At 42.7% G+C, this 26,133-nt stretch overlaps 1 protein-coding gene across 2 annotated transcripts in view; it reads right to left on the bottom strand.

The window, feature by feature from the left end:
• Positions 1–19,474, bottom strand: part of cysltr1 (cysteinyl leukotriene receptor 1) — a 57,786-nt gene extending 38,312 nt beyond the window's left edge. For both annotated transcript variants that reach the window (XM_070549239.1, XM_054738293.2), the window contains exon 1: positions 19,363–19,474. The gene's annotated coding sequence lies outside the window, so the exon portion shown is untranslated. The remainder of the gene's footprint in view (positions 1–19,362) is intronic.
• Positions 19,475–26,133: the final 6,659 nt, after the last annotated feature.

Below are 26,133 nucleotides of genomic sequence, written 5' to 3'. Positions count from 1 at the left end.
TATTTATACGGGCACAGCTTTGGTTAGATATTTTCAAGACTCTTCAGATTTATATCACCTTGTGACAGGAATCGCGTCAGATGTGTTGACGCAAGCCGTCAGTAAAATCATTGAGCCTAACGCGCAGGAGGGGTCAGGGCTCATGGTTCTGTCAAGGCTAGTCCGGAAAAGACCCCCTGGCTGGCGTGAAAAGGGATCTACTTCACAAAACGACCGGCGCTTAAAAGCTCCAGTTACAAAATGCAAGCAAAAAATGAAGAAGTATCAACAGCGAGGCTCCGACATTTTCTAATCGTGTCACTGCTTCACAGTAAATCATCAGAATGCACACTGAACGAATTGGACCTCTTCACTGTGCCCATGACGCAACTGTCTATCGAAGATAAGATCTACAGTGAAATTTTACCCATAGCAGCGACGGATAATGGACCTGTAGAATTTTTTGTCCCAGGAGATGCTGAAAAATATTTAGATTTAAACGACACGCTGCTGTTTTTACGTGTGAAAATTACAAACGATGATGGGACTCCGCTGGCTAACGGAGCGGCCACTGCTCTGATTAATTATCCTGTAAACACAATTTTCTCACAATGCGACGTGATCCTCGGCGACCGCTTGATTTCACAATCCAGCACCACGCATCCCTATTGTGCAATTATTGAAACTCTGCTGAACTTTTTGGAAGCGAGTTTGGCATCTCAATTCAGCGCCGGCTTATTTTTCAAAGACACGGCAGGTGCACATGATTCCATTGTTACAAATAACGGGCCGAATTCAGACCTTAATCAGTGAGCGATTTTTACAGAAAACTCCAGAGAGGTGGACCTGATAGGGCCCCTGCATTCTGATATATATTTTTGTCAAAGACTTCTTTTAAACTCGGTTGATCTCAGAATCATGCTTTCTACCTGATGGGGGCACGTAACTCCACCTACAAGCTGAAACTGCTGGGTGCTTCGCTTTAAGTGAAAAAAGTTAATGTTTCACCCACCGTACGTTTGGGTCACGGATCTGCTTTACTAAAAGCAAACGCCTTATATCCCCTTTCATGCGTTACCGTCAAGACTTACTCAATTCCACAAAATTCGAGGATATGCAATCTCGAGAACCTCTTTCTCTGAGCCATCCCTAAATATGTAGTACTGGGATTAGTGGATCATGAGGCCTATACGGGGAGAAGAGACCTTTCTCCGTTTAATTTTCGCCACATGAACGTGGAATATCTTGTGTTGTCCAGAGACGGTAAACAGATACCTTCAAAAGCCTTTCAGCCGACTTGATCAGAAAACGTCAGTCAGAGAATTTTATAATCTGTTTACAGCCACCTCAGGACATTTGAAAGATTTACCTCTTGCGATTAACAGGCTAGAATATCAACAAGGGTATATGCTGTTTGCCTTCAATCTGAACTCTGTGGATGAGCTGGGGGGCGTTGTCACCGGTTTACAGTAGCAACTTGAGAATGGAGATTTGCTTCAGCACCCCGCTGAGAGAGACGGCTACACTCCTTGTGTATGCATGTTACGAATCCATTCTCGAGATAAACTCAAAGACAGAGGTGCTGGTTGATTATTATTGATGGATAACCATGAACTGCACAGAATATTATCGAGCCTGCTGGGAGATCTTTTTTGCGGAGTTTATGCATCTGATCAGCTGTCTACAATCCCTAAAAACATACAGCTACCTGCCTATTTTGTGGTGAACACCCACCCCTCTCATTTACCTGGTGAACACTGGTTAGCGATAGCTGTGGAGCAAGATGGCCTCGGGACATTTTTCGATTCTTGTGGATTTTCACCAGAGTTTGAATATTACCCAGAAACCATCCTGAATTTTCTAAAATAACGCTGCTCGGAAAGACATTATCAGGATGACCAGCTGCAGAGTTTGACATCCGACCGCTGCGGACATCATTGTGTGTTATTCTTGTGTCATAAGGCCAGCGGAGTTTCTCTCAAACAAATTCTGTCAAAATATCATAAAAATGTTTCGATGAATGATCCTATGGCTTATAATTTTGTTAAAAAATATAAAAATCGTATAAAATGTCATGATTTCTATTTTACACAGATGAATTGTACTCTCAAAATGTTTAAAGAATGTCATGGACTGAAATTTGTTTTGAATAAACGTTTTATTGAACAATCACAAAAAAGTTGAACATGTGATTAATTTATGGGGAAAAGCTGATCCATTTCTTCAAAGTGGGCAGATCGCTCCAACTTGGAGATAAAATTATCCCTCTCTTTTGTCTCCTCTTCTTTAAAATACCAGCCTGACCGGACAGTTGCTTCTTTTTTTCACCCGCAGCCGGAAGTAGCCCCCCTTCGCTCCTGAGTTGCGTAATATGCTGACGTGCTAGTGGATTTGTCACAGCTGATAGCGGTACATTTGTCTCCACCAGAGTGTTTAGGAAATTAATCCACCCCGTTGTTTTTTTTAAAGGATTTGGGATGTTTTTAACCAAATCAAGGATTTAAGACCCTTTCTGCACATCGCCTTTATATATAAATTCACCTGTTGGAGCCCAATTTAATCATGTCATCCTCAGCAGATACTCTGCATTTCTCCTGTTTTATTAGTCACTTTGGTAAGTTTCAGATTTCAGCTCATTAAATAAAATTGATGGGGTGGGGGGGGGGTGGGGGGGGGGTGGGGGGGGGGGGGCAAAAAATGCAGCCTGCCTAGTGTAGTTCATTTATTTAATCCAAATTATCCGCTTCTGTACTCGGAGTGGGCGTGGCCTAACCCGGAAGTGGGTGTAGTTTAACCAGAAGTGGGAGTGGTTTACATCAATACGCTATTTTAAGTCTGATCAGAAGTTGATATGTGTATTGTTTATTTGAAAACTATTTACAGAGCAACCTCAGAGTTGAGATTAAATGTTTTTGATCACAATAGTAAAGGAACTATTACAGAACCAGTTTTTCAATAAAATCAGAACATTAATATTTAAGTGCATGAATTAAGAGAGAAGAAAAGATCTTTTCTATAGCGCCTCTCAAGATAAAAATCACGGGGCGCTTCACAAAAACAAAACATGCAAAATAGAAAAAAGAATTTAGAAAATGATTAAAATATATTTAAAATGAGTAAAAAATAGACAATTGTGATTAAAAAATGCAAAGAGAGAGAGAGAGAGAGAGTGAATAGGAAAGAGGGAGTGGATCCAGAGGAAGAGGAGAAAGAAAGAGGGGAAAAAAAACGGCCGGAGCGGTGGCAGTCACTGACGCAGCACGAGCCGTTTTCAGCTCTGTCTTGTCAAATGCACCACGTACGTTACGAAAAAAGTAAGTTTCAAGTAACTTTAAAAAGAGGCGAACTGAAGAAAACATAGGGCAGGGGTGTCAAACTCAATTGCAGTGTGCAAATAATATCCTTTAATTGCCATAGCCACACCCATGACACAAAACACCCACGACAGAACACATATTTACAAAATAGTATCTACTCTCATACTCTCACCACTTCTGTCCAGTTTCCCCCTCCTGTCTGCTCGTCTTTTGTCCAGTCTCCTCCTGTCTTCTTCTCTGCTCCTCTTAAGTCGCCATTCTCCACAGCTGTGATTTACTGCAACATATGAACAGCAGAAATACGTCTTGACGGCATAATCACAATCTTGTGCTGAAATAATAAAATGTATACATAAGACAGCTGTTTCAGATATGAATAAACTTGGTTTGTTTCTCATATTTCATTTAATTATAGTAGAACATATAGCCCAATATTATACATTTAATTTATACTGTATGCATCTTACATTTGATTTTCATATTCACTTTACTTATTCAAAAGAAAAAACTTACATTTACAGATGCTTTCTCCTGAGTTTTGATTTGGTGAAGTCCTCGATGATGTCGTGAAAATCCAGTGCAGTTGTGAATCCATTTTCAATTGCTAACAGAGCAAAGGCATTCAGTTTTTTTTCCTGTGACTGTTGCTCTCCGATGTGTTTTTACTTGTTTCAACACAGAAAATGATCTTTCTCCTGAACAGTTTGCAATCGGTAATGTCAGATACATGCGAAGGCAAATGTCCACATTAGGAAAAGCATCCCTCAAGCCTAGCTCTAGAAATTTCTTGTACATGGCCGTGACTGATTCTTCATCTTTTACCATTGACATGAACTGACAAAACTCTGCTGTAAAGTCCTCCTCAACATCCTGGGGGTATATTTTCTTCAACTTTTCTGTGGCTGCACGGATTTGTTCAATGTTCATTGATTTCCTTTTGGTAAGGAAACCAAATTTCTCCTCCACCTTTTTGTATGCATCTTTGCGTTTTTTCAATTCTTGTGACAAGCAGTCACAGATGACATAATGGGTGTCAATCAAGAATGCTTCACAGCCAGAGCACCACACCTCTGGACCTGCAGACTCATCAAACATAACTTTCTTTACTCGTCTCCTTTGGCTATCTGCTTTGTATCCCTCTGTCGCTGTGAGAGTCTTGACCTCTGCTTCATAGACATCAAAATAATTTCTGGCCTGTCCTATGTATTCTATGAGTGAACTGTTCGGAATAGGAACAGTACATACATCAATGTGTACCTGTTGCAATGCTTTGCTGGTTACATTGATTCTTCTCAGCAGTTCATCCCACAGCACTGTCATAACTGCAGTTTCAAGGGTTTCCATCACTGTTATTAATTGACTTGCCTCATATTGAGCAGCTCTGGGGGTTTCATGGTCAACTTTGATTTCATTCAAAGCATCCTGTATAGCTTTGTAGCCAAATCTCAGAGCTTTTGTTGCTTCAGCTCTTGCAGACCATCTTGTGCTGGAAAGGCTCTTCAGCGTCAGACCTTGCTCACATTTTGTCAGATGACTTACTTAGACTTAGACTTAGTTCCTCCGGCGCCTACTGGCGCATTGGGCGCAAAGTAATCGCCAGCGAGCTCTGTCGGCCGCGACGGCCTCGGCTTCATCCCATGACAGGTTCACGGCACGTAGGTCTTCGATAAAAGTTCTGCGCCATGTGATTTTTGGCCGTCCTTGTTTCCGTTTTCCGCGTCCTGGGGTCCACAGCATGGCCACTTTTGGTATGCGTGTTTGAGCCATTCGTAGCACATGGCCCCCAAACCGAAACCGTCGCTCTGCAACGACCTCAGCGAGTTGGCGTGTTCCCGTTTGGTGGTGGATCGCTTCATTCGTGATGTGGTCGAGGTAGGAAATGTGAAGGATGCGCCTGAGGCATCGTTGTTGGAACGCATTGAGGCACTGTGTGATGGCCGCTGTCGACCTCCATGTCTCGCTCCCGTATATGGCGGTTGGAATGACGATCGTGTTGAATAGGCGGATTTTTGCTTGTAGCCCGATGGACCCAGACGCCCAGACTGGCTGTAGCCGCCGGAACACTGCCGCTGCCTTTCCAATGCGACATGTGACGTCGCGGTCAGATGGGCTGTTAAAATCTCCCACCGCCGACTTGAAGCTGAGAAGAAGTTGTAGCGATTTTGAATGAAGCCAAAAAATGAAACTGCTCCAATGCAACATTCTGCTGCACATGCACCAACTAAATTAAGAGAATGTGCAGAACATGGTATGAAGTCAGCATTAGGATTTTTATTTTTTACTCTTGCTTGGAGACCAGAATATTTCCCTGCCATGTTACTAGCATTGTCGTAGCTCTGCCCACGACAGTCCATCAAATCAATGTCCAGTTCTTTTAATTCAAATTTGAGTGTTTCCTCCATGTGTTCTGCAGTATGACCATGTAGAGGTATGAACTCCAAAAATCTCTCAACAGGCTCACGACTTTTCTTCAGGACATATCGAATCATCAAAGTAAGCTGATCAACATGTGTGATGTCAGGTGTTGAGTCCACAATGATGGAGAAATACTTGCCATCTTTTACTTCTTTTACAATGGCACGCGGAACTTTCTCAGCCATCAGCTGAATAAACTCATCACAAACTGTAGAGGACAGGTAACTGTTATGTCCCCTGCCCTTGTTTCCATATCTGGCTAGACACATTTGCTCTGACAGAAGTGGATCAAAGCGACTCCAAGCAGCCCAAAAAGTTCCCATTGTGGGGTGATCCTATTAACTCATCATCTCCACGGAATGGCAGTCCTCTTGAATAAAGAAACTGAATAGTTGCCACTATACGTTTCAAAATGTTGAGCCAGTATGCTCTCTCAGACTCCTGTTGCTTTACTATGGTTGAATCTATGCGTGCATTTTTATTTCCAAGTGATGATAGACTCAGCACAGCAGTACGATGATCCATACTATTCTCATGTTCATGCAAGCGATTAGCACAGTTTTTATTATATCCAGTGACTACGTGATTGTCTCTTATGCTGAACAACTTGCAGCAGAAACCGAATACAGTTCCAGTAGACGGTGAGTACACTAACCATTTTCTTGACAGCGTTTCTCCATTTAGCTTTTTTCTAAAAAAATGTTCCTTAGTTAAGCATCGGTTTATGTCTCTGTATTTCCTCTGTGATGCAGAGATATCTCCAATATTTTGAGAGGGATGGTTTAGGGCAAAGTACTCACGCATCCTGTCATCAATTTCACACCATTTTGCAGGATCAGATGGGTAGCTTCTTAATACCCTTTCTGGGTCTGGAGGCTCCTGCTGTATATTGGGCTCACTTCTGGCTGGCTGCTGTCCTTCCAGTTCTGTCTGCGACTGCGTTGATGTTGATGGCGTTGGCGCCACAGCATCTTCCGTCGCATTTCCCGCCGCATCTTCCACCTCGTCTTTGGGCTGTGTCTCCTCCGGCCCGGCCTCTGGCTCCGCTGACTCCAGAAGGTCCGCAGCTGTCGGACGGCTGACCGAGCAGCCCGACAGAAACTTCTTTAAAGCCCCCCGCTGTTTCCCCTTTTGTTCCTCTTCTCTTTTTTTCTTTTTACGTTTTGCCACACCCGAAAGCATCGCGAAAGTTAACCTAAAACACCTGCTACTAGCTTAGTCGTGTCCCGCAGCCGCTCGATGGTCCCGCTCTCACTCTGACCGCTTCGTTCTCTGACGTCCTTAATTGGGTGGCGCCCAAGTTGTAGGCTACTGTGATAGGCTGGCGTTAATGTGACATAGCGCATGTAACAGTCTATGGTTAAGATAAACATTGTCACTATTTTTAGTTAATAAATATTGAAATAGATTCTAGAGAGGATGAGTCCTCTCTACAAATTCTATCATAGGACACGTGCCTACTTTGCCTTTGCGTTAATCCGGCTCTGACAACAGGAGGAGTTTGGCAGGCTAGAATTAAATCTAAAATCTAATCATTTGCATCTGCTTCACTCATTTCTGAAAGTCCACTCAGATCAAACCAGTCCGGAAGCAAATCACCATTTTCAGTCGCATGACTCATGATACAAAGATAGAAAACCTACTATAAACTTTATGACTGAAAAAAAATCCTCTTCTTCTTTCTCTTTTAATCCGCTTCCAACTACGCTTTTAATCCTCACAAAGACAAGAGAAATCACTACATCTTATTCTAATCACTTTCGGGGTAGTTGTAGCATTTGTGCGTTCTTTTTTTGATATTATTTGTGCAATTGTTGGACAAAATGACTTGTTGTGGCATTAATTGCACTAATAGAGCATCCAAGGAGTCTCCACTTCATTTTTTCGGTAAGTAAAATTATATTTATGTATTTTAGGTCACTGTCGAGCTGAGCTTAGATTTTAACATGTACTGTTTAACCATGAAATTTAAATGTAATAGGGTAAAACCCAGTGCATTTAACATAATGCTGCCCTTTAGAAAATGGGTTGAAATATAACATGTTGGTGGAGCTGGGTTCCCACTATCGGCTTGTGGAGCTCTCGGGAGACCGACGTTTTCCAACCGTTCTCCCCTCCCTGCAGCCCGGCGTATCTCTGTCTGATCGCGGCTTCTGTCTGCTGCGCGGACTGCTGGCTTGTGGAGCTCTGGGATGGAAACCTTTCCACCCGGTTCTCCCTAGCGGCAACTCTGCGCATCTCAGATCGCAGCGGCACTTGTCTGCTGTGCGGCTGCCGGCTTGTGGAGCTCTCGGAGACCTCTGTGTTCCACCCGGTTTTACCCAGCAGTCAGCCCGGCGTATCTCTGACTCAGAAGCTCTGGTGTTGTGCACAGTTTACTCCGGTTGTAGCTAGGTTGCTACCTCCGTTACCTTAGCTCCCACCTCTGTGTTAGCTTTGGGTTAGCTTCAGGTTAGCTTGTAGCAAGTTTGACCGGGTGTCGTCACTTGATCCCAGCCTTACAGCCCCACCCTCAGCTCCACCTCTCTTCCCTTTTATGGAATTGTCTGGGCTTGACGGAACCTGTGACACAGTCAAAATGGCGGTGGTGGCCACCTCCCATTTCTCTTCCAAAACGTGTTATTGGAGTCTATGGAAACCCATTGTCCATATATGTATATGTCGATGGTAGGTACCAGGTCACTTTGCACCTGAAGATAAATAAATTTTTCTGTTAACAGATGAAGTCATCATTTGTACATTTCAGCACAAATCCATAAAACTAATTAAAAACACAAATAACATAGATTTACATGTAAGTTAAATAGAGTGCTGTGCTGTTTGAATGTATAAACTGAACGCCAAGAGAAATCACTAGTCTGATTTTATCCGTGAATAAAATAAATATGTCAGGCAGGAGCGTCTCAGGATCTGTCTGAGATCTGTCTCGGTGAGATAGATAATAGCAATGCAAAGTGCTTTTTATGTGTGATCTGACAATTGATCAACCGTTGCTTAAAAATGAAATACAGCTTAGCCGGTTAATTTCTGTGATCATAAAACACGTAAACAGAGGCACGCAGAAGTCACGAGTCAACGTTTTACGTGATGTTTACTTGTTGCTATGAGTAATAAGACAGAAAAAGCCACGCCAAAATAAGTTTAGGAAGCCCACTAAGTATTGTAATAAAAGCATTTAAAATAAACACCATACACAGTTGAGGAAACGTTGGTTTAAGTACCTGATATGAAGCGGTCGCTGCATAAGCGAAAACCTTTACTCTCGGGATCCCACAACTTCATTTTACCCTGGAGGCTAGCGCGTTTCATTGCGATGATCCAACGTTTGCGGCATTCCGGATCTTGGGGAATCCTGTAGAAGGATCTTCCCTTATCTTGTCCCCGTCTGTTCTGGCATCCTGGGGCACAAAGGAATCTACCATATTTGAGTTTTATGACAACCAATAGCCTAGCTGTGGGCTTCTGCCTGCCAAGATGGCGCCGTGCGATTTGAACTGTTGCATGCCGGGAGAAGTGACGTCAACTCCTGGAGCTCTATGGATGCTGAATGGTTCAGAGAGAGTCAGGCATTTTCTGAAAAGGGAGAAGTGCTTTAAATGTGTGTGTGTGTGTGTGTGTGTGTGAGTGTGTGTGTTTGTGTGTGTGTGAGAGCCGACACTTTGTGCTGAAACTGATTAATACCTTTTTAAAGAGTTGACAATGGTTGGAGGGAGGGATGAGAAGTCTCACATATGAAAGGGAGGGGGTGTGAGGCTAACACAAACCAGTCATCAATTCAAAATGTGCGTTTTACCTCAGGCGTCAGAACCAAAGCTCCGGCAGTCAAGAGTCGGTTTGCGACACGCTGGGACTCCCAACGCCTCAGAAAATAAAACACTTGGTCACCCAGCGTCAGTTTTCAATGCTTCGGGAGTGAGAATGTGTTGGGATGGAAGCAGCTAAGAAAGGAACATGCATGCATGAAACCAAAAAACACTTTTTGGGTAGTTTTCAAGAAATATGATAAAATATGTGCAAAAGGTCCAAAGTGGATTTTGCAAGATAGACATAAATCATAACCACTTGTTATTTTTTGTTGATAGACACTGACTTGTTCCTGCAGCTCAAGTCTTTTCATGGAGAGGTGAGCATGCAGCTGATCTCTCTCTCTCTCTCTCTCTCTCTCTCTCTCTCTCTCTCTCTCTCTCTCTCTCTCTCTCTCTATGTTTATTTACATCATTCATCGCGAAGTGATTAGATTCATTATCTCAATGTGTTCCCACTGTTGGAAAGTTGTTAACTTTGCACCAATATTAAACCTATTTAATACCAAACAAAAGGAATATCCCATTCAAGGGAGTGAGTTTTTAAATGCACCTACTTTGTGTGTGGTCTGCTGATGATGTAAAAGAAAATTTGTCATTCAAACATTTTTTACCTGACAGAACTGCAGTTGAGGATGTTTATTTAGGCCAGCTTATCTCTAAAATGTGATGTTGTCTTTCTTAGAACACAGAGCTCAGCAAAATATCAGCTGCCTTGAAGCTTCTGTAGTTTCTTGTTGCTGAGATTAAACACAGATATACTTTAGCTGACGGAACAATTTTCTCATTAATTTCCTTGAAGTAGCAAGCCGATGAAAGGTATCATCTTGGTTGTATTTATGCGTGTGTTTGTTGTATCTAGTTCTGCTCTGAGCTGTGGCTGCTGCTATGGGTTGCGGTCAAGTTTCTTGTCTCCTAGCTCCAAATAAGTAGCTAAATAAACAGATAAAAGCAAGGTTTTCTGCAAAAAAATTAAAAATAAATAAAAATAATAATGATAACAATTTAACTGTGGAAATGTTCAGATAAAAAAGCACACTGATAAACAATAATATGCAGTAACACAGTTACATTAATTATAAATTTAAAATTGCAAACCATACAAAACAAAAATGAGAAGAGTAAAAGAGTTAAACCTCTTCACAGTAAATCAAAAGTATCTAACATTTAGAATTTGACCAAGTCTGCTAATTTTGGTGAACTTTTCATACTATTCCCACATTTCAAAGTCTCTTACTGTCCTCCAAACCTTTGTTTCACTGCCTCTCATGCAGAAAGAAATCAAGTTCGTTCATTCTTTAAAGCTTTTGCTTTCCAACGTTCCTCCAGTCTCCTTCGAGGGTGGTTGAGTGGAAATTGTGCGAAACTGAGAGACGAACTAATAAATGCCCTTAAGGAGTAACTGTATGTACGACATGCTAGAAAACAGTCCCAGCATGCGCAGAGGTAAAATTTGAAGTTGCTGGCACTACTTAGACTACCTGTTCATACCGGCCCATGAAAAGCACTGTTCCAAATCTGTTTTCCATTGGGACCTACTGAGTATTTATTATACCATTGAGTCTGTTACTGAGAATTCATGAAAGTAATTAAAAAAATTATATATATATATATATATATATATAAAATCTTGGAATCCCCAAAATATCAGCAGAGAAAATCTATAATAATCAACCGCATGCGACTCAAAAACAGAACCGCAATCAGCCATCTCCTCTAGATGGATGACATAAAGGTGTATGCCAAGAGTGAACGAGACATCGACTCACTGATCCACACCACCAGGATCTACAACACTGATATCGGAATGTCACTCGGACTTGAGAAGTACACTGAGACTGTACACTAGCCGTAAGGAAGGAGGCCGAGGACTAGTGAGTGTGAGAGCCACTGAAACATCCAAGATCCATAAGAACATCAAGGATAAGGCCCCAACAGATGACGTACTCAGTGAATATCTCAGACAATGGTGAACAAAAGAGGAGATGCTGGAAATATTTTCGTGGGAGGACAAACCCCTACATGGGATGTACCACCAACAGATACTGAAGTGGCTGATATCATAAATCCTACCAATGGCTAGAAAAAGCTGGTCTGAAGGACAGCACAGAGGCACTCATGGGAGGAGCGCAGAGCACATTGACACCTGCAGGTTGATGACCTCGCCAGGCTGAAGTCCACCAATCCGAAGGCGGGGGGTGGGGTGGGGGGGGGGGGTGTTAGGTCGGGTTTTCACAGCATCTGTCTGCATTCCTTCGTGGGGGGTTGTTGTTGGCATTCACAAGGCTGCCATGGTGTCAGATTCGGATAACAAGACATGTTTGGGTCAGGCAGAGATAATATTCCTCTCTTCCTTCAAGTCTGTAACCGATCATTCAAGTCCTCCAGTGAAGCCAATTCAGGTTTTAAACATCTCCACACCGTCCGGTGACCCTCTCCGAGATGACATCCATTTTGCGCACTAATATCGGTATCGCAGCTAGAACATTAACCAGCTTACGATTCACCCCGAGTAACATCCCAGTCTGTGAGGTCTCCACATGAACGGTGCTTTCCATGGGTGCGGGTCGCCCTCCAATCGCTCCCGTCTTCCCAAATTTCCAGAAAACCAGATATCCTCCCACTCCAGTCAGAAGAAATCCAGTGATCATCAGGCTGAATATCCACACGTCTTCGACATCCTCAATGGACAACTGAGAGAGGCATATGATCTTCCACTCCCTCCAGGAATCGAGCATATGTCCCGCTGCGTGTGTCCCTTGCGGGCATGTGGGAGCCCCCTCCTCCGTTCTCATCGTAGAAAAAATCTTATCAATCGCATTGAATGACCAATTAATTAAATCCTTTCTAAAAAATAGGGTTTTTCAGAAGAAATGCAGAGAAGCGCTCTGTGGGCAGACAGGACAAAGAACCTTGGGAAAAAAAGATAAGGGAGCAAAAGCAGAAGCGTCTGTACTCTGCGAGTGCCGGAAGAAGAGGCAACAAACTGTAAGACAGAGAGGAGATCATCTCTGTCTGGCCCCAAAACAATTTCTAATCGGAATCTGGCGCCCTTGAGCCTGCAAGGCTACAACGAAAACTCCCCCCTCAGAAGATAAGTGGAATGTGCCGTCGCTAAGGCAACTCAACTCTGTCTCCTATCCCAGCCTGGGCGGGACTATAGGAAGGCCGCTGAAACGTTCCAGGGTCACTGCAACCCTCCAACCCTCAATGCTCCTCCCCCTAACCACACTGAGGTGACATGCGCTGCTTCTATTGTGGCTGCAGGAACTGAAGTGGGGACAGTCCCAACCCACCACCCCACCTAGTGGACACTTATGTTGTGTAATGTCTGAAGTCTGTTGCATATCTGTTTGAGGTGTTTTTTGCAGAGCAAAGCTGCCCTCCTGGTGGGAGGGTAACTCTGAAGTGCCCCCCCCCCCCCCCCCCCCCCCCACACACACACACCTGAACCAACCCTCATGTAACCCTCTCATCTCTATTAAGGTAGCGCGACTCAGGGTTGCGAATGACCACAGTCACCAATTCTTGTCATGTGTCTTGCCCATGTATGTCTGATCTCTGAATTGTGTGTACTGAAACTCTAATTTCCCTCTGGGAAGTATCTTTGATTTGATTTGTGTGTGTGTTACATAAAACATTTAGTATCCGGTCGTAATGGGTTAAATGGGAATACAGCTGTCTTTGGTCAGACTCCAACTCAGAAATCAATAGCTTCCAGTCATCTTTGTTGTTCTGTTAAATCAGTAGAAGTGGCTGTAAGTCCTCACAGGAACCTCTGGTATTTAGTTTTTAAGTGTAAGACTGGACACAAATAAAACAAATGAGAAATGAGGGTCAACATCATCTGAGAAGAGTTTCAGAAACAGACTTTTTCTTTAACCTCGTTGAAAAATGTTTTGGGTTTGGTTGTCTGTGTGCACATTTATTTATTTCATCCATGCAGAAGTTACAGTTTTCCCTAAATCTAATCTGGGCTTTTTTGCTGTCAGAGGCTAAAGAAAGACACCAAGTCATACGAGATACAGAAAAAACAGACACTTATTTCTATTTCCAGTGACTATCATTACAGTAAGAGCTGTGACCTAAACCAATAACTTGTACTGATATAAGGAGAAGAAAAGCCTCTCAAACTGGAGAATAAATGTGAAAATGTTCATATAGATTTAAGAAACACAAACAAAATACCTTTCAGACAGTATTAATATCCTACTGAGACCAGAAATTATATTAATTTGACAGTTTCACCCCCCTTGCTAATTTGGATTTGAAGGACCACATCGACATTGCTCAGGGTCTAGAATGGGACATCCACTAATTGCACGTTTATTGGTTTGAACTCAGCTCCCTCTAAGCCCTTCTGGTGTGTCTTTGGGCAAGACATTTCTCCCACCTGGCCTGTGTGTGAATGTTGGTAGGACTCAGCCACAGGGCAGCTGTAGCTGCACACAAGCCTACCACAGCAGTGTGTCAGTGAGTGGGTAATCAATGAAGCACTTTTTCTACCTTGGGAAGTCTTATAAATATTTAAACCATTATTGTTATTGACCAGATTGATAAGCTAACAGCTACTCAGAGCAGTGCCAATACCAAAATTAATTAATTTAATATTAAAACCAATGTGGTCTTTAGAATTTGATTCTGATTTAGCTGAATGCTATTTCACTATTAGGAAAAAGGTGCAGCTACAGCTGAAATTAAAGTCTTTAGTTGAGTCTATGTGTCAAAACTTCTTTTAGATTTCAACATGGACACATTTTTAATAGACTTTCGGCCTGCTCATAAAAATTGGGGATTTTTTTTTTTTTGCAGATTTTATATGATCTATATTCCTGCAGGAAGTGCCTCAGGCTGCAGGACGTGTGACAGCTATAGCTGCTGCTTCCACTGTTTGCTTTCGTACATCGCACAACTATAACAACAACCAAAGAATGTTATTTAACACAAATAGCTGAGTAATGCTATTGTAGCAACAATCAGAAAGTGCATGGCAAACAGTTGCTTTAACCAGTGTGATATTTTAGAAATTTGAGTTTTAAGATGGCAGCCTTTCAGTCTAAAGTCTTGGATTATCTGTTGAGGGTTAAGGTTTTCCAGCTGATGTTAGTCAGAAATCAGCCTACAGTAAATGACTTATGAATTGTTTTTAACCCACTTTAACGTCCAAAAGGGTCAATTTTCTGCTATCTATTGATCAACATTATAACTTTCATCTTCAGAAATAAATCCCCTTTCTAGGTGGCCTTCTAAATCCAGAAGGTTCTGCTCAGCGCGTGTTGACATTCCATGAAGACAAAACATGCAAACAAACATTCTCACCCAAGGCTCCTGCACTCACTGTGTGAACGCCAGACGTCAACATTCTTCACTCTGAATAAGCGAAGTCTCCACGATGTTATAGTAATAAGTTAAATAATCATATGTGATGAATGAACAAGATGTTTACATGAAATGTTTGAATAACCTGTGCTTAAATTAATGAATTTAAAATGACTATTGTTCTTACAATGATCCATTTATGTCACAAATCAGTATGTGTTTGATTTAACAAGTGAATCATTGTTTACACTCATACAAGTTACAATAAGATACACGTTAGGGTTAAAAACATTTTTGTATCTGAAGGAGGGTGTGGCTTTCTGAGGGATGTTGGTAAAGACTCAGAAACGTGTCAAATCCTGATTTGCCAAACTTGGCCAGACATCATAACAAAGTAGTTCATAAAACAAGAATCACTTCCCGATGAATTCAGTTTCCAGCTGAACCCCGATTCGGCCAAATCGGGAAAGAAGCCTCTTTTGAAACAAACTTCTTTGACCTTAAGTCAAAACCTTTCTGCGACGCTGCGAGTGATTACAGACACAGCAGCTCTTTCCAGAGCTACTTCAACTCAGACATCCACCTTGGACACCTAACCTGCAGACCCCGGGTTGCATCTCATGGCTGGGGAAGCTGAACTCAGAGGAAGATACTAATCTCTGAGTATTGTGGTTTCGACATCTGGTGACCTCACCACTCTGACCGCAACCCTCTGGACTGCCGGGAGCAACTCATACAAGGGTATCGTAAGCCTGCATACTGGTGTCTGATGAGGTTTATCAATAGCTAATTAGGTTAAAACAAACAACAAATTCTTTTACACCCAGATTTCACAATTTCTCTCAGATACAAAGAATGGTTGCTACAAAATCTAGCTTCCATCACAACACCTCACACCCACCACTCCACATCTCATTATTCATATCTTGTCATGTATAAATTGTTAGTTTAGGAAAAATAATTTAATTCATTTCATAAACTATATACTGACTCGGTCTGAATTAATACGAAGTGTGTTTATGATCCCTGAATAAGCAAAGAACCCTAGAATCTTCTGATTAAATATTCAAAGATCTGTCAGATTGATATTTCATATTTCATATTCAGGAGGTCACTCAGGCAGCGAAGACCAATGGCGAAGTTCATGACTGAGAAGAGCAGAGCATGTGCATGTGAGGCAGACACACAAAGATTGCGTCTGATGCAAATCAGAGAAATAATTATAAACCTGTCACTATGAGTACCTCTGTACTATGTGTCAGAATTATATGGATTAACCTTTAAGTGAAGAAATGGGTGCACTTGTCACGTTCTGCAGGTGGAGATGGTGGACCATGTGTGGTGGTGGGTTCCGGAGGCAGAAGAGCAGGCACGGATAACGTAAAAACGAATTTAATTACTGAACGGGAACGGCGGGAACAAACACAACGGTGACAACAAACAACAATGATCTGACGAAGGACAGGAGCAAAACAGGTGGTATAAATACACAAGGCTGATTGGGAAAACATGGGCAGGTTAACGAGGGACAGGTGAAAACAATATGGACTAATCGGGGCAGGAGAGAGACACAGTCAGGAGGGAAGGGGCAGATCGTGACAGTCCCCCCCCCCCCCCCCCCCCCCTTAAGGGGCGGATACCAGACGCCCACAAGGCCACACAACACTCGAGACAGGAAGACTTGACTGGGGACTCGAAGACTTGACTGGGGACACGAACACTTGACTCGGGACACACTCGAACTCTTGACTCGGGACACACTCGAACTCTTGACTCGGGACACACTCGAACTCTTGACTCGGGACACACTCGAACTCTTGACTCGGGACACACTCAAACTCTTGAAACTCGAACACTGGGACGGCAGAGCAGGGGCCTCTGATATAGGCGGCACAACTCTGGCGTCTGAGGGCTCTTTGAGTTCCATGAGCTCTGGTTTGGGCTGCAGTAGCAGGACACTTGAAAAGGCTGCAGCCAGAAGGACCTGCAGGCGTAGGCCCCGCAGGCGTGGACCAGGAAGTGGTTGAACAGCGGGAGCGACGCAAGGAAGCCCAGCTCGGCGGCAGGTACTCGACATCTGGTCAGAGCAGGTGCACTTCCCGATTTGCTGGATCCATCAGCGGAGGCTCGGGTGAAGGGAAGCAGAAAAGGAGCAGGAAGACCAGCCCTACCACTCCGAGGAACGCTGGCGTGCGCAGGAGTGTTTATCTCACCAAAACTCCAGGATCCGCAGCTTCCGTGGGAAAAAACAGGATGGGGCGAAACAGCAGGAGAGGAGAAATGATTCTGACCACCCCGAGAACAGGTAGGATGCGCCAAAATCTCCCAAACGGGCTCGACCACCCCGAAAACCTGTAGGATGCGCCGAAGCCCCTCAGGCCGGAATCTCCCTCCACTGAAAAAGGAGAAAAAGAAAAAATAATCCTCCAAAAACAGATGTAGCTCACCACAGGTCCAGGTTGGTCAGATCATTCTGTCACGTTCTGCGAGTGGAGATGGTGGACCATGTGTGGTGGTGGGTTCCGGAGGCAGAAGAGCAGGCACGGATAACGTAAAAACAAATTTAATTACTGAACGGGAACGGCAGGAACAAACACAACGGTGACAACAAACAACAATGATCTGACGAAGGACAGGAGCAAAACAGGTGGTATAAATACACAAGGCTGATTGGGAAACCATGGGCAGGTTAACGAGGGACAGGTGAAAACAATATGGACTAATCGGGGCAGGAGAGAGACACAGTCAGGAGGGAAGGGGCAGATCGTGACAGCACTACATACGTGTAATGTAAAAGATGGTGCAGAAAAGCATAAAATTAATCAAACCCTAACTGATATGGGAGAAATCATCTGCTCTAATTAAAGTCTTTATAAGAATGAAGGGCAAAATTGGCTTGCAGCCCTTTAAGAGAAATTAACAAAGTTAATCCCTAAAGTTCTCAAAACTTAATTACCCTAACAAAAGCACTATGAAAAGATAGATATGTAAGTGTCAAACACTAAAAATGTAAATCAGTGGAGTTAGTGAGCCCTAACTGTAAGGGTTAGTAACTCGACATAAACTGACTGAAGGCAGTTATCAAATGATTAAACCTCAAAAGTGATCAAGATCACCAGAATTTATCAAATAAAGAGTTGATTGAATTTGGATCGACATACCAGGTAGTGGAGTTATTCACTTTGAACTGCTATGTTCTGAAATCATGATTATTGAAAACCCACAGCAGACCACAGCCAAAAATCACAAAGCCTGTACGATATGTTTAGACATGAAGTCACCCATGCACACACATACTCACAACAGGACTCACGTGATCTGAAATCAGAGAACCCAGCGAGAGCGGACGGAAGTTCACCCCCCTTTTGGCACGATTCGAGGTGGTGGTCAGCTAAATTGGTTAGAACAACATCTAAATCAATGGGATTTTTGTGCGGTTTAAATTTGGTCTTGTGGACCCATAGATAAATGGGAACTTTGTTACCTTTGGAGATCTTAATGAGAAACACGACCTGAGAGAGTAGTTTAGTTGCTAGGTTAGGACCTGACTTTTCCTGCAAAAGGTTATTAACCAGTTTACCAGAGGTGACTATTGTGTGACCAGGATTTGGAGCGAACTTTAGGTCAGGATGAGAAGCCCTCAGATCATGAGGAGTCATACTGCCCCTGCTGGTTTCTTAAGACCTGTCTGTTGAACAGAGCAGAAAGAATACATGTTGAGGCTCTGGAGAGCCCGCTCACTAGTGAAAGTCACAGCGCCACCAGACTGAACTGGCTGGAACCACAAGTGATGTATGGACATCAAGGTATCTGGGGGTCCCCTGGATGTGACACCTAGAGGGAACCCAGATCCACACGGTCGAGTTAGAGAGTGCTGCTGAGAGAACGGACAGAGGCATGTGACTAGCAAGTGGAACATTATCTGTCCTGAAGACTGAAACCAAGAATGTTTCAGGCTATAGACAGGTGCAGGCTTACGAGGGTCCGGAGCAGATGTGCTTCCTGGAAGGCCCCCGGTCGACACACAGGTGCATTCAGAGAGATCAGGGTCAACCAGCAGATTTACAGGGCGACATCTGACCTTTTGGTAGGTAAGTCACCCACCTGAAGTTTAGAGGTCATCAGCGCCTGCTGTAGTGGAGAGCTTTAAATCTGGTAAAACATCACATTGCTGTGAAATTACGTCAGGCGTGTTAGTCAGAGGTGAGTGTTTGCTTTAAGTCAGAGCCAAATAATTCATCAGAACATTTCGTTTCTGCTTTATCTTGCGGAAGGTCCGCAGAGCATGGGGTCATTGCCCTTCTCTTCATAAGTCTGAGTGTTTACGAAAGCTTAAGCAAAGTCCGGTTAAGCTATATTTCGGAAAAAGGTTGCTATTCTTTGCCGTTGTCGGCTGATTAGCTACTAGCTTTTTGCTAGCGTGAAGGGAGAGAATGGATTCTCTCTCAAGAGACACTACGTGTCAACCTAGATGGTGAATAAACGTTCAAACACACTCAAACACACAAGCAAACAACACATTCACTTACTTTAGCAATTAGGATGTCTTTTAAAACAGTCCAACAGGCTCGTGGATTAATTGCTGTGTCAACACACTGCTGCATGTTTATGCCGGAGTCGGTGTTGCAGTGAAAAGCTTCCCTCCCGGAATTTCCGGAGGAAGAAAATTAAGGTGACACAACTCCCATTTTTATAAAATATTGAAAATAAAACACAGAAATAGCGTGTTTTGATCTGAAAAAGAATGGCTGTTTCGACCAATTATATAGTGTGTTTAACTACATACTAGAATTAATGCTGTTTGCTATCAGCTTTGTTAGATTCTGAGAAAAGCTCAGACAAGTTGACAATGAAGCTTCTATCATATATAAATATCCAGGATATTATATATGCGATAGAAGTTCATATGCCAACGAGCTTGGTCTTTTTTAATCCAAAGATTAATGTTTAATTTAAGATAATTAAATTTAATAGCAAAAGTTTATTTATTGAATCAGAAGTTTAAAGGAATCTTTACCTTTTCAGTAACCAAAAATATACACCATTCTGTGTTTCATTTCAAAGAAGAGTTAGGTTTTTAAAGTTAAGAAATTATTACTAACACTTTTAAAAAATGACAATTTGAAATAACAATTTAGAAATGACAATTTTTTAACAGACAATTTGATATTAAAACTTGTTTTAAAAAGCAAACCCGTGACTAAATGGAAGCTAAAATGAAAATGCGAGGTTTTGGGTGCGTGAATGAATATCAGAAGGTTTCTTTCAGCGAGAGAAGCGTTCTGGGCGAAAAGTTGGTTTTGCAGCTAACTGAGTCGTTCCTTAGGAAGAACAGCATGCAGACGCAATCTGTCAAAGTGTCTATCTCACCCCGTATCAGGAGACCCTCTTCTGGATCCGAGATGTCAGGTGGAGATGATGTCCTCTGGGCACGAGGTTGGTAGAAGGACCTTAGTGTGACCAAATCGGTCCTGAGATGTCTCCGAGGGTCACACGACTGGTGAAACTATTTGCGTCTCAAAATCAATAACTCTGAAGGAGTTTTCTGTCAGCTGGTTACAGGTGCGTTTATTCGAAGCAAGACTATCGGCGTGACAGAATGCTTAGTAGAGACTTGGACGGCCGTCCCTCGTCTCCTGGTATGGTTCCAGAACATAACTTTCTGCTGCGGGATTTGGTTTTAACAAAACCCTCAGAACACGCCCTCTCAGCGTCAGAAAGCTTGATGTTATGAGTAAAGACATGTGAGATGGTTTTAACTTTACCCTGGATCCCTTCTTCTGGATGAGGTGGTTAACGTGCAAGATGACCTTCTGGTTTGCTGAACACACATTATGGATCATGAACAATAATTATTATTATACCCAAAGCATAATAAGTCATTTCAGTAATTAATTAATTACATTTATACTGAACCAAGAGATTATTTTGATGGTTGTAATAACAGTAATAAAGTCAAGAGTTTACGAAAATTATTATTAAAAATTATTATTGTGAAACTTGAAGTGTCCTTCATCTCGGGACGGAACTGCAGCAGATAAAGATGGTTTCAGCAGACATCACGGCTCCTGGCGGTTAATCTGTGGGGCAAAGTTACAGAACGACCCAGCTTGACCCAGCTGGGAAAATGCTACACCACTCAAAAGAATTAGGTGAAAAACTTTTACATGACCAAAAAAGACCACTTTTTGAACTGTGTTCAAATAACTCTGAGGAAGTTCAGAGGAATGTGGAGGATTAGTGTGACATGCAAACAGCTGCTCACTCCTAGTTTAAGAACTGAGTAAACAGTCACAAACACAGGTGAACTGAAGAAAAAACAGAAATGCTTGAGAACAATTTAAACTAAAGTTTTCATTGCTCAGTCTGTAATAAATGCTTTTTGTTACAAGAATAAGATCAGGTCAAACTCAAGGTTTGGTCCTCAGTGATATTAGAAGGAATCAGCAGTCCTCTAAGAGCATGTAGGGTAGAGCTTACCACTGAGCTCACCGCACCAACACAGCTTTGGTCCTAATCATCTGGACTCAGAAACAGACGTCTTGCAGAAACTGTTTGATGCTGCTTGCCTGACTTTTTTTTTTATTCCTTTTCCTGTTTGGCTTCAATAAATCTGTTCTTAATACAAGATTTACACATTGAATATTTTCATTATCCAACTAAATCTTAAATTAGACCCTGTTCACATGGCAAGAAAAATATGCAGACCTTGGTAACACTTTACAATATGATTTCCTTCATCAGCATCACCTAATATATTATTCAGCATTAATAATCAAAGGGTCCCTTAAGTAATGTTACTTAGTGCATTATTAAGCATTAATAATCAAAGGGTTCCTTTGTTAACATTACGTAGGTCATTATTAAAAGTTCATAAACAAAGGGTTCCTTTTGTAACATTATGCAGTATTAAGTATTAATAAACTAGAGTTCTCCTTGTTGACATTACTTAGTGCATTATTCAGCATTAATAACTGTTGAGCTGAGTAGGTAGATCCAGTGGACGATGATCTGGGGTTAGAGCTAAAAAAGCAATCACGTATTCCGTTGCGATGTGAGAGACCTGTCACACAACAACTGGTTGTTGGCTTGTCGGCGTTTTGTATTACACTTGCCTCCCTTTTTAATGGATAACTCCAAAGGTCAAAGTTCAATACAGAGAGCATGAATTGGTTGTTACATCAACACACATCATTTCCTGTCCTGTTCCCCTCATAAATAAAAGCATCTATGCAATATATACATATACACATATACAAATACACACATAAACAGTGCATCAGAGCACACAACTCAACACTCCCACTTGCTCTGTGGACATTTATACTCTTAGCACATTAGTTTCCGAACAACAACACGTTAAACTTTGATGATGTAACAGGTTTAGTCATGATATCTGCAACCATTTCTTCTGTTGGACAATAGATTATGTCAACCTTCCCTTCTTGGAGAGTGTTTCTTACAAAAGGATGTTTGATATCGATGTGTTTACATCTCTGTCTTTGAACAGGATTCTTTGCTAGTGTCACAGTACCTTGATTGTCCTCATGTATTTCAAATGAGATGTATACCTACTTATCCATGCGTTCAAGAAATAGTAAATGGCCTGTATTTGATATAGCACCTTCTAGAGTTCTTGAAACCCCCCCAAGGCGCTTTACAACACAACCAGTCATTCATCCATTCACACACACATTCACACGCTGGTGGGGATGAGCTACGATGTAGCCACAGCTGCCCTGGGGCGCACTGACAGAGGCGAGGCTGCCGAGCACTGGCGCCACCGGTCCCTCCGACCACCACCAGCAGGTAAGGTGGGTTAAGTGTCTTGCCCAAGGACACAACGACAGCAACAGACTGAGCGGGGCTCGAACCTGCAACCTTCCAATAACGGGGCGAGCACTTAACTCCTGTGCCACCGTCGCCCACAGAAGAAGTTGTCGGAGATACAAACATTCTTGGACAGTTGCTGCTAGCGCCATGTACTCTGCATAATGCTACAGTAGGTTGTCTTTTACACTTCCAGGATATTAATGGTCCATTTTTGGTTAAACTAATGCAATATCCTGTAGTACTCCGGCGGTCGTTAACATCGGATGTCCAATCCGCATCACTATATGCATGTAGCCCTAGTTGTTTTTCCTCACATTTTTGGTAAAGTAGTGCTTTGTCAATAGTGCCTCTGAGATATCTGAGTGCATGTTTGACCGCAGTCCAGTGTTGCTCCGTGGGTTCTGAGAAATGTCGTGAAAACCTGCTCACTACATATGTTATATCGGGTCTTGTGCAAATGGATAAATATATCAAACTTCCCACTGCTTCTCTGTACTTCCTGATGCCCTGCAGTTTGGTGGTATTACCATCCGTCTCTGCCCCCTCTTCACATGGAGTACTCCTCGGTTTGCAGTCTCTCATATCAAACCTCTCCAGTATCTTTTCTATGTACTGTGATTGTGACATCTTGACATAGTTGTCTCTGTGTTCGATGTCTATACCAAGGAAATGCTGGATCTGTCCTAGATCCAGCATTTCTGTCCTTCATCCTGAACTTAGCTGCCAGTATTGTTTTTGTCTGATTCAGTATGTTAATGTTTGATGCTGCAATGATTAAATCATCCACCCATACCAAAATAATAATCTTATCAGAGTCGTTCATTTTTGTGTAAACACAATGATCAATCGGATTCTGATTAAAACTGTTTTCCCATAGGTAATCGTGTAGAAGGTTATACCAGTTTCTCCCTGCTTGTTTAAGGCCATTTATAGATTTCTTTAGTCTGCAAACTAACTTCTTATCATTTTGTGACTGTTTTTTGTATCCCTTTGGTTGATCCATATAAATTTCATGGTCTATCGGGGCGTGTAAGTAGGCGGTTTTAACATCCACGTGATGCAATAACAGACCTTCATGTACTGCTTTTTGCATTAGGATTCTTACACTTTAGTGGGCAGCAGGTGAGAAAGTTTCACTTTAGCTTTCTCCCTTTCTCTGGCTGAAACCTTCAGCTACGTATCTAGCTTTGAACTTTTCAGTTCCATCTACACTTTTCTTAACAACATATACCCACTTGCCCCCCACTGTCTTTTTATCATTTGGTAGATTCATCAGGGTAAAAGTGTTATTCACTGTTATTGATTCCATTTCCTCATTCATTGCAGTTTTCCATTCCTTTAACTCTGTTGACTGTATTGCCTCCTCGTAGGTCAGAGGTAAATCAGTCATCATTCTGTAACAATAATCTAGGTTGGACAGTATTTGATCATCATCAACATCATCATCATTCTTTGTTTTGTAGTTTGTTTCGTAATCCCCCAAATATTTTGGGGGATTTGACTTCATTAGTCTATACCTCCCTACTTTGCCTGTCTGAGGAAAATAGATCACAATTGCTGGGCTGTTTTTATCATGTCCTACAAATACTCCTTCTTCTCCTCTAACATCGAGTTTACTTCTGCCCTGTTTGTACACAAAACATGGTGTGCCGAATTTGTGCATTCTCGATAAGGTAGGTCTTCTGCCTTTTAACAGTTGATAAGGTGTGGCTTTAAAGCAATTGTTGTAACACCTGTTCCTGATGATAGTTGCTTCTTGGACAGCGTAGATCCACAGGGTCTTGGGTAGGTTACTTTCTATTAACATACATCTAGCCATGTCAAAAATTGTACGCCAGTTACGTTCTGCTGTGCCATTCTGATGTGGAGAATAAGAGGCTGAAGTTTCATGCCTTGTGCTTCTTTCTCTGAGCTATCTCTCATATTCACCTCCTGTAAACTCTGTTCCATTGTCAGAGCGCACACACTTTATTTTCCCATAGGATGCTGTGTCTGCTAGGAATTTCTCAGTTGCTTGTACCGCGTCACTCTTTCTCTTTAGGAAATACACAAACACTGCACTCGTATAATCATCAGTAAATGATAATGCATACTTATACCCTTCTTTTGTTTCTGGACTTTTCGGTCCAGCTAGATCTGTATGCACCAGCTCAAACACAGATTCTGCTTTTGCATCAGGCTCTCTTTTTCTGGTTTGTTCAAATTTTCCTTTTATGCACACTTCACATTCTTTTTCTGTTTCATCACTAATTTTCACCCCGTCTACAACATTCTGTAAGTTCTTTAAATCCTTAAAGTTACAATGTCCCATTATTTCATGCCAAGTGTTTAATGGGCCATTTGCATCTGAACCGGGTCGGCCCGGGCCGGGTAGCGTAGGTTGTTTACATATCTGGGTGGCCTGGTATTTTTCCGGGCCAACCAAGGCTCATTCTCAGCCCTCTTCTCGAGGGGGTCTGCTTCAGGCCGACCAGGGCCAACACACCCACTGCTGACAGCAGATTCACACCTTCCATTAGAGCAAGCCTCTGATTGGTGGCTAGAATCAGCCCACATGGGCTTAAGACAAGGATGTGTGGAATCAACCGGGCCAGGCTGGGGCCGACTGGGGCTACCCGGCCCGGGCCGACCCGGTACAGATGGGAATGGCCCAAATGTCATACGAACCACTGCAAATGTCATTGGCAGTGTTACTCGCGGTTTGTAGGTAATACAGTCTGTCATGTTCCTTGATGGGGAATCTTGTGCCATCTGGAAGTCGTAGTTCGTTGCCACCCCATCTGAAGATAACAGTTGCTGCTCTCACTGAGAAAATGTCTTGGGGGTACGAAGGTATGTGTAAGGCTCTCTTTAGAACAGCCTTGTGGTGATTTCCGCCTCTGTCTACCAAGGTCACCACAGCTTCTCCTCTTCGTTCTGCCACCCCTTTGCAATGTGTTCCGTCTGCCAACTCGATGTGGTGTGACTCATCTCCAAAGTCGTCATCGAATTTCTGGAACCTCTTAAGATCAGTGACGATATGTGACGTCACACCGGTGTCCACCATAAGGCTCCCCGTTCCATCTGCTTCTCTCACTTAGAATGCGTATTCGTTTTCATCGTCGTTCTCTACAGCTTTCCTTACGTCATCTTGCCTGTTTTTCCTTCTGCACGCATCGATTTGGTGGGTAGAAGTTCTGCAGTAGTTACACCACTTCTTTTGTTTGCAGGTCCTGGCTTTGTGACCAGCTCGACCACATTTAAAACAGTTCAAGTTACCATCTCTGGCGCTTCGTTCTCACATGTCTGTTCATGTAGGTCCGTCTCTGGGTTGCATGCAGGTCTTCGTCACGTTGTCTTCAGTTGCTTTTGTTGCTGCTCTCAGCTTCTCGGTCTCGTCGTAACTTCTAAGCTTACTTTTTAACATGGCAAAAGTCATGTTGTCGTCACTCTACGTGGCACGGATAATAAAAGGTCTAAATGATTCA

This window comes from Nothobranchius furzeri, chromosome 1, assembly GCF_043380555.1.
Source record: "Nothobranchius furzeri strain GRZ-AD chromosome 1, NfurGRZ-RIMD1, whole genome shotgun sequence".
Lineage (NCBI taxonomy): Eukaryota > Metazoa > Chordata > Actinopteri > Cyprinodontiformes > Nothobranchiidae > Nothobranchius > Nothobranchius furzeri.
The sequence above is the reverse complement of the archived record's forward strand: the minus strand, read 5'-3'. Positions and strand labels throughout refer to the sequence as shown.